Below are 10,292 nucleotides of genomic sequence, written 5' to 3'. Positions count from 1 at the left end.
GACAGATGACCCACGGGCATCAGAAACACTGGTTCGTGGCAGTGAGGGATCAGGTAAAATTTGCAAATCTGAGAATCAAGTCCAAAGGTTAGCCAGGCGGCTCAGAGTAGATATATTGATTGGGCACATGTCGGGCGGCAGAGGGTCAGAATCCGGGAATCAAGTAAAGTTTGAACCTGGACAGACAAGCAGATTATAGCACAGACACTGGGAAACCCTCTGTCCGAGTAACAAGAAAGCAGCAGACATAACAAAAAGGAAAGATCCATAGAGGCGTAATGGACCTACAGTTGTCTTGATATTTGCTCAGCGAAGTTTGAACCCCAAAATAAATACAGATATTAGTTTAACAAATTAGCATATATAAGAGTAGGTGTTCGTAAAGTCTAGGCCTCATGTAATGGCAGTAGGCTGTAAGACAAGCTTTAGCTGATGCCAGCAGTGGACTCTCCCAGCCCAAGTCGCAGTCAACGACTTAGTCTTAGATTGGCAGTGGCTGCTCTAAAACATGTATCAAACACAAGGCCCGCACGTTTATTTTTTACGGCCCGCCAGTGATATGGGTGGTTGATGAGAAATAAGGCCCGTAATATGTGTAAGTAGTGCTGCAAGAGTGTGACTCCTATGAGCAGCACGCTGTTGCAGTGTAGTCACTATGCTCACGTATATGTACACTCGCCAATCCCATCTCGGCCGCTTAACAATTACATCGACTCAGTGTGCCGCGGCTCTGCCTCCATGATATTTAGTGGTGCCAGAGCCGGTCGACATGATTGCTGAGTGCCGGGACAGGATCGATGAGCACATATCATTGCCAGGCGCTATTTTATTTTTGTGCCCGCATTGAGCAGGAATGGAGAAGGTAAATTATACAGGGATCTGGAATTCACTATAGGGGTGCCACCAGGCAGCTACCTCCCAGAGTAGTCCTGTTTGGTAGACAGCTGACCCACAGGAGTCAGAAACACCGGTGCGTGGCAGTGCGGGATCAGGCAAAACTTGTAACAGGCCAAGGTCAGGGCAGCAGAGTTTGTAAAAATCTGAGAAACAAGTCCAAAGGTTAGGCAGGCCGCTCAGAGTCGATATGTTGATTAGGCACAGATCGGGCATCAGAGGGTCAGAATCCGGGAATCAAGTAAAGTTTGAACCTGGACAGACAAGCAGATTATAGCACAGACACTGGGCAACCCTCTGTCTGCTCAAAGTAATAAGAAAGCAGCAGACATAACAAGAAGGAAAGGTCCATAGAGGCGCATGGACCTACAGTTGTCTTGATACTTGCTCAGAGAAGTTTGAACCCCAAAATGAATAGAGATATTAGTTTTACAAATTAGCATGTATAAGAGTAGGTCTAGGTAAAGTCTAGGAAGCACATAGTCCTCATGAAATGGCAGTAGGCTGTAAGACAAGCTGTAGCTGATGACGTAGTCTTGGATTGACAGTGGCCGCTCTAAAACATGTGTCAAACACAAGGCCCGCAGCCTTGTTTTTTGTGGCCCACCAGTGATATAAGTGGCTGCTGAGAAATAAGGCCCGTAATATGTGTAAGTAGTGCTGCAACAGTGGGACTCCTATGAGCAGCACGCTGTTGCAGTGTAGTCACTATGCTCACATATATGTACACTCCCCAATCCCATCTCGGCCACTTAATTACATCGACTCAGCGTGCTGCAGCTCCACCTCCATGATATTTAGTGGTGCCAGAGGCGGTCGACATGATTGCTGAGTGGCCGGGGCAGGATCGATGAGCACATATCATTACCAGGCGCTATTTTCTTTTTGTGCCCGCATTGAGCAGGAATGGAGGAGGTAAATACAACTGGTAGCAGCCAGCTCTCTGAGGGCAAAATGGCAGCAGGCTATTTTGGGCCGGTGTGGTAGCAGGATCTTTGTGTGTGTGTGTGTGTAGGGGGGGGGGGGGGGATGGTTCTGATGACAACCTCTATGTTGTTTTATGGATTGCTACAATCTTCTTGCTAATTCTGCCCCAGTCAGGCATGTAGAGCGGCGCCCCTGCACTTACTGTTATACCTGGGCGCCACTCCGTTCTCCCGTAATTGCCTCCGGTATCTTTACAGTTAGGCTCCACCCAGGGGAACCTGCCGGCGTCTCCTTCTCCCATGCTGCAGTGCTGGCCAATCACAGCGCTCAGCTCATAGCCCGAGAGGCTTTTTTCTCTCTCAGGCTATGAGCTGAGCGCTGTCATTGGCCAGCGCTACAGCCTGGGAGAATGAGCCGACGGCAGGTTCCCCTGGGTGGAGCCTAACTATGAAGATACCGGAGGCAATTACGGGAGAACGGAGCGGCGCCCAGGTATAACAGTAAGTGCAGGGGGGTCCCTGGGCGCCGCTCTACATGCCTGTATAGTTACTTTAGAAGTTTAATTCTGGTGAAAGGTCCTCTTTAAAGGCACCTTCCCCTGAGGGAAAATACCTGAGCATTAAGAACTGCAAAGTCAGCAAGTCAACTGTAAACTTACACCACGTAGGTTGAAGTGTGTTCAGAACAAAAGCCCAGAACCATCACTTCTTGTCCAATGACAGATATTTTGGAGATGGGAACAGGTGTGTGGCACATGGAACCCTCCATCAAGTCACTAAAAAAAATGATGTCACACTCACCAGTGGGTCTCCTAACATTAGAGGGGACTGAAACTACAATGTGAGCTGGAAACAATCGTGTATGGACTGTCTAAAAAGTTAATAAAGCTTTCCCACCCTGTGTAATTGTGTGTTTCCTAGAAGACACCTCCCCCCATTCTTTCTTCATTATAAATGAGAGCTTTTTAATAAACAACTTGATGCAGGTGTGGACTGCATCTATTTCAGCACTTACCTACAAAGGAATGAACATTATGGAGTGGATACCTGAGGTGGAATCCACATTCCAGACCTTCAAGCAGACCTCCTCAGCCTCGATTTTGCATTGCCTGTATGTCTGTAAGCAGCTCTTCTTAGAGGTAGATGCATTCTTTTTGGGAGCTGGAGCTTCATCCGAAGTCGATTCGCATAATACTTTGTTTGAATACTGTACAGAGCGAGCGCTCCTTACAGTATTAGAATGAATTGGCTTCTATGATCCAATGTTATTACTTTGCGAAGTCTCGCGAGATTTTCACGTAATAACTTCATAAATTAATTTCTACTGTAAAAAAACATTTCCCGAACTCGGGTTTAGTTCCAAGGTACCACTTGGAACCAAATCCAAGTTTGGGAAATGTTTTTTTTACGTGTGTATATATATATATATATATATATATACATATATACATACATACATACACACACACACACACAATACCCTTATACATATATATATAAAATATAATAAATGGCAGCACCAACCTTGAAGTTTGAAAATCGGGTGCAAGCTCCAGTGGGAATAGCGTCCCAGGATAATACGAATGAAAAATAGAGCAGCACTCCAGTAAAGTGAAAAAAGAAAGCTGTTTATTCACCCAGTGGTGATGCAACGTTTCGGCTCCAACATGAAGCATTCATGTTGGAACCGAAACGTTGCGTCACCACTGGGTGAATAAAAAACACTTCAAAAGCAAAACCTTATACATAAAGTAAGTTGCACTTCATAGAGATTCCTCATCTTGTTTCTTAACACATTAAATAAACAATGGAAATACGTATTTTTCAATGGTCTTCGATGGCCTCTGTCTCATGATAACACTGTAATGTACAGTGGATATAAAAAGTCTGCACACCTCTGTTAATATGTCAGGTTTCTGTGATGTAAAAAATGAGACAAAGATAAATCATTTCAGAACTTTTTCCACCGTTAATGTGACCTATAAACTGTATCAACTCAATTAAAAAACAAACTGAAATCTTTTAGGTGGAGGGAAGAAAAAATATAAAAATAAAATAATATGGTTGCATAAGTGTGCACACCCTTAAACTAATACTTTGTTGAAGCACCTTTTGATTTTATTACAGCACTCAGTCTTTTTGGGGATGAGTCTATCAGCATGGCACATTTTGACTTGGCAAGATTTGCCCACTCTTCTTTGCAAAAACACTCCAAATCTTTCAGATTGCGAGGGCATCTCCTGTGCACAGCCTTCTTTAGATCACCCCACAGATTTCCAATCAGATTCAGGTCTGGGCTCTGGCTGGGCCATTTCAAAACTTTAATCTTCTTCTGGAGAAGCCATTCCTTTGTTGATATGGATGTATGGTTTGGGTCGTTGTCATGATGAAAGATGAAGTTCCTCTTCATGTTCAGCTTTCTAGCAGAAGCCTGAAGGTTTTGTGCCAATATTGACTGGTATTTGGAACTGTTCATAATTCCCTCTAGCTTAACTAAGGCCCCAGTTCCAGCTGAAGAAAAACAGCCCCTTGGCATGATGCTGCCACCACCATGCTTCACTGTGGGGATGGTGTTCTTTTTGGTGATGTGCAGTGTTTTCGCCCCATAGTCCAGACATATGAAGAATACGGGAGATTGTTGTCACATGTACCACAAAGCCAGTACTTGCCAGATATTCCTGCAGCACCTTTAATGTTGCTGTAGGCCTCTTGGTCGCCTCCCAGACCAGTTTTCTTCTCGTCTTTTCATCAATTTTGGAGGGATGTCCAGTTCTTGGTAGTGTCGCTGTTGTGCCATATTTTCTCCACTTGATGATGACGGTCTTCACTGTGTTCCATGGTATATCTAATGCCTTGGAAATTCTTTTGTCCCCTTCTCCTGACTGAAACCTTTTAACAATGAGATCCCTCTGATGCTTTGGAAGCTCTCTGTGGACCATGGCTTTTGCTGTGGGATGCGAGTAAGAAAATTTCAGGAAAGACCAACTAGAGCAGCTGAAATTTATTTGGGGTTAATCAGAGGCACTTTAAATGATGGCCGGTGTATGCTGACTCCTATGTAACAGGATTGTGAATGTGATTGCTTAATTCTGAACACATCTACATCCCCAGTTATTAGAGGGTGTGCACACTTATGCAACCACATTATTATTATTATTATTTTAGTTTTCTTCCCTCCACCTTATTTCAGTTTGTTGAAAGGCTGCATTTTAGTGTGGAAGCATTGTTGCATTAATCGCATGTTGTAAGAGATACAAGATTATTATTGCGAATATATTATTTCGAATATACAAGGATTATTATTATTGTTGTGAATATTTTATTCTGAATGTAAAGGGATTTTTTATTTTTTCCTTTTTAGTACAGAGTATCCAAAGTTGTGTACATATTATCTATATTATATTTTTACATGTGTGTACACAACTTTATCAACTACCGGTTTTATTAGGAATTTACTGTTACATTGGGATTACATTTATTAATAAATTAATAAATTGACTTTATTTTAAGAACACAGGTTTTTTTTATGTGAATCCAGAGAGAGTGCCAATCATTATTTGAACTATTTTTTATCCATGTGGGGTGGACCATACTGATTTGAGCATCTGCATCCTGCTGGTGAAAAAGTGAGCCACCCTATTCATTCCGTTATATTATATTGCTTTTCACCCAATTGGGTAGTGCTCCCTGCTCACCAAATATGGAGATCTGGAGTCACATCGAAAATAAACGACTAAGAGAGGAAACATTTAAATTTGATGTAGAGTTCCATGGAGAAATACTGGAAGAACAATCATCAGCAGAAATATTTAGAGGGTTGGAAATTAATTAAGCAGTTAAAACAAAGGTGGGAAATTCGGTCCGTCAAACAATATATAGAATATGGAAAGGTCTTAAATAAGATCCCAGCACAAGATTTATGCAATGATGAGTTTAACAGAGAATGGGACGACTTATTACACACGCACAGTCATTAGCGTTAGTGAACTTAATTATAAAGAGAAGGTCACAAATTTTGGAACAGATCACCAACCAAATCAACATATGGGGATGTTGAGATTTGGCAACAAAGGATCTGTAAGAGTTTGGATTAAACGGAACAGGAAATTATAAACAAAATAATAATAAAAAATTACAATTAATGGTAAGAGAATCTAGGAATAGAAGAGAAATCTGATCAACAGACAAATAAAGTCACAAGGGAATATAGAAATTAATATAGAGCTGAAGAACAGGGGAACAACACAAGAACAAAATACAAATATACAATACCGACATCCAATAGATTTGAAACTTTGATGAATCAACCTTTTTTAGACAAAACTCCACCACATCACAGAGCACATACCTGTCGAAGAACACTCCAATCACCTGGGAGGACACGTCAGATAGAACCACAGACAACTCACCATTACATCCTGAGACACACGTGTCTCAGGAGAGACATCACAGAACACATCAGAAACACAAAATATCACATACAATGAAAAGGTCATATCAAACACCGAACGATCACTCACAGAGGCATCAATATGCAGCTCACAGACACGAAAGGGGAAGAGAAAGACACGGAGAGGAGGAAGACATAAGAAGAAATTACAATCGGTAGAAAACACGAGTCAGGATAATAATCAAATAGTCAATCTGAGCACTATCACACTCACTTCAGCATAAACAAATCTATTGAATAAAGGTTTGAAATTTGCCCCTACACAAAAATTTAATAAATTTGACCCCTATATAGGTGTGGAGAAATTCCTGAGAAAAATTTGTCTTAAAAAATATTTTATTTTAAAAAAATCGTATTAGGTGAACAAATGGGAAAAAGTGACCATTTCCAACTTACTGACCTAAAGAGTAGATCCAAGAATTAGCCTAGGCAGGAAATCAGCCCAAAAACTGGCGACATTTCGACACTGTGTGGAACATGATATTAGAAAATTGAGGGACACACCTAGACATAGTAGAAACAATCTCACCAATTCTGAAATGGAAGCGATTAGAGAACTACAGGAACAGGGGGTAATCAACATTCGCCCTGCCGACAAAGGTGGAGCAGTGGTGATCCTCGATACGGATAAATACAATACGGAGTGTAGACGACAGCTAATGGATACCACGACCTATGTGAAATTAACTAGTGAGCCAACGAAAACATACTATCTAGAATTAGTTCAATACTGCAAAAGAGGTGTCGCTAAGGGGATTTTATCTAAGGAGGAAAGTGCATTTATATTAGATACACAACAAAGACTCACGGTATTTTACTATTTACCAAAACTACACAAAGATCCGTTGAATCCACCAGGCCGTCCAAAAATATCCGGCATTAGTTCCCTAACCTCAAATTTATCACAGCATATTGATAGACTTCTACAGCCAGCAGTTAAGAAAAGGAAATCATACATCAAAGATACAACACAGATAACTAAAATGGTTGAGAATATGCAATTGGAACCACATTGATTAATTGGGACACTTGATGTACATTCACTGTACACCATAATTGATCATAAACAAGGTATGAAAGCAATTAAAAGAAGACTGATAGAAGAGGAAAGGTTACCCTTGGAACAAATAGACTATATAGTGGAAGGGGTTCAGATTATCTTAACGCACAATTATTTTTATTTTGATAAAGATTTTTTTATCCAGACCCAGGGGACTGCTATAGGCACCAGATTTGCCCCCAGCTATGCCAATTTATTTATGACGGATTGGGAAGAGGACACCATAACTCCCAAGCTGGGGGCAAGTCTGGTGCTCTGGCAATGGTACATAGATCACATTTTCTTTATATTTATATGGCAGAAGGAAGAAAACGAGCTTCAAATCTTTTTAGAAGAACTGAATATTAACACAAAAAGCTTACATTTTGCGTCTAATGTGAGTGACTCGGTCGTGGAGTTCTTGGACTTGCAGATTCGGGTGGACAATAGACACCTGATCTGCAATACATACCAGAAGGAAGTTAGCAAGAACAGCTATATAATACACACTAGCTGCCACTTACCAAAATAGTTATTAAATGTGCCCCTGGGACAATTTAGGTGTATTAAGAGAAACTGCACTAGGGAAGAAGATTTTGAAAAAGAGGCAGTAATAATGAAGCACAGTTGGATCGACGAAGCCTCTGCCAGTAGTCCGCACGGGCGCAGACTACTGTGTACACTGCGTCTGCGCGAGATTACGGCGCTTGGAAGGAATGACGTCAGGGCAAGTGCAGTGAATAAATTAACTGGTAGGCGGTGCTGGGCTCTGGAACGATGGGCGCGGCCGGGCTCCAACGGATCATGGGACAACCCTTTGGGTTCCTTATCAAGGTAGTTTACATAGCAATAAAATCGCTTTTTTGATGAATAAAAGACACAGAGCAGTAAGAGTGGGATCATTTAATACAAAACAAAGAGACAGATGGGCACATATGAATATCTCTGTAGGGTAAATCCTGGTGACAGAATCCCTTTAACAGGGGTGTGTAGACTTTCTATATCCACTGTATATCACTTTTTTTTAGTTACTCATTACACACAGGAAAAGGCTCTGGTCTCTCTGGTGGTCGAGACAGTGGGAATGCACATAGACCGAAACTTTTGCCTACAGTGTGCAATTACGGCCACTGCTGTTGGATTGCAGGGTGGTTGTAACCCCTGGAAACGAGCAGTGTACAATGCAGCCGTAGTCTACAATGCAGCAGCAGCCGTAGTCTAGAGTCGCTGATGAGCAGCTTTCTTCACCCGCATAGTAAAGAAACTACTCACACAAGTAGTTAGACATAGAGCAGAACCTGAACCAGCAGGTGGTGGCATACTTGGAGTGCACCCTGCCAGCTGTTATTAAAGATCCGCTGGACTACTGGGCAGCCAAACTGGATTTGTGGCCGCAACTGGCCGAGTTTGTCCTGGAAAAGCTGTCCTGCCCAGCCAGTAGTGTTACATCAGAGCTGGTGTTTAGTGCGGCGGGGTCCATAGTTACCCCAAGAAGAACTCGCCTGACCACCCAAAATGTGGAGAGACCGACCTTTGTCAAGATGAATCAGGCGTGGAGCAGCCAGGATTTCCAACCACCAATGACTAATGCATCAGATTAGATCATCCATGCTGCCTCACCCAAACCTTGACAAAAGAGTCCGGTTTCTTCTGGCTACCTGCCTCAGCTACTATTCTGATACTGCCACCCTCCTGATACCACACATCTAATGCCAAGTGCTCCTTCTTACACCTACCTTCATCAGCAGGTTCTGTTAGTGCCACCCACCTCCCCACTCTGTCACCGGGTCACTCTGTGGTCTCCTGATGATGATGCTGCCACCTCCACACTTTTACCTTGCCACTCTGTGGTCTCCTGATGCTGCTGCCACCTCCACACTGTCATTGTGCAACCCTGTGGCCTCCTCCTGATGCTGCTGCTACCTCCACTATCTGTCATTGTGCCACTCTGTAGTCTCCTCATGCTGTTGCCACCCTCCCCACTCTATGACTGGGTTGCTATTGTCCTTGTTTGGCCTTCTTGACATCACCATTTATTTGACCCTTCTTCTGATCTGTCAGAAGGAAGGAAAAATCTGACGCACAACGGATCCTGTCTGTGTAGCAGCTGTAAGGCCTTTATGGTCCAATCAGAATTAGCTTATGATTTGGTAGCCAAAAGCAGGAGTGGGTACAAAACACAGACGACATACAAATATTCCATTCACGTGTCAATCTCTTTTTTGGGTCCACTCCTGTTTTTTTTGCATTAGCAATACTGATGGATTACTGACCAAATGCTGACCGAGTGAGGGCGTATGCTCCACAGACAGGATCAGTTTTTTGGGGGGTTATTGTTCTGATAGATCAGAGGTAGGGCAGAATAATCAGTGACGTCAACACAAACTTACTGCTGACACCCTCTCCACTCTGTCAGGGGGCTCTACTTGTATAAGCGTTTAATAGAACAGGTTCTGTAGACATCTATGTGTACGGCATACATATTAGGACATCCTCAGAAATCATCCCAAACTCCCTCCTCCGGCAGGCAAAACATCATCCTCCAGTAGGCAAAACTCTATCAGTCCTCCACCCTCATCCAAAACTCCCTCCTACCTCAACGTCAGTAAAAGACAGAGGCTGTAGAGCCCATGACTGTGGAGGACCAGGTCCCTCTGAGTCATGGGATTTAGTCACAACCATATTATATCCTAGTGACTTCAGGACCTTTGATGATGTCATTGTCATGTGATCAGTCACATGAGGGGAGGAGTAAAGCATTGGAGGTCTTTCACTGTGCAGCACTTCTTGTCATGTGACCAGTGTGACGTCATCGCAGGTCCTGCAGCCCCAGGAGGTGAGATCTGCAGGTCAGTTATTGGACTTGGTTCTGGGTTTATTAGAATGGAGCGGTTCTATAGGTGATATATAGCAGGTCCAGCCAGCAGGGGGCAGCACCGGCCATAGAGAGTCTCTGCTCACAGGAGGGGAGTTCTCCTCAGAC

This window comes from Bufo gargarizans, chromosome 4, assembly GCF_014858855.1.
Source record: "Bufo gargarizans isolate SCDJY-AF-19 chromosome 4, ASM1485885v1, whole genome shotgun sequence".
Lineage (NCBI taxonomy): Eukaryota > Metazoa > Chordata > Amphibia > Anura > Bufonidae > Bufo > Bufo gargarizans.
This window is presented reverse-complemented; position numbering follows the sequence as displayed.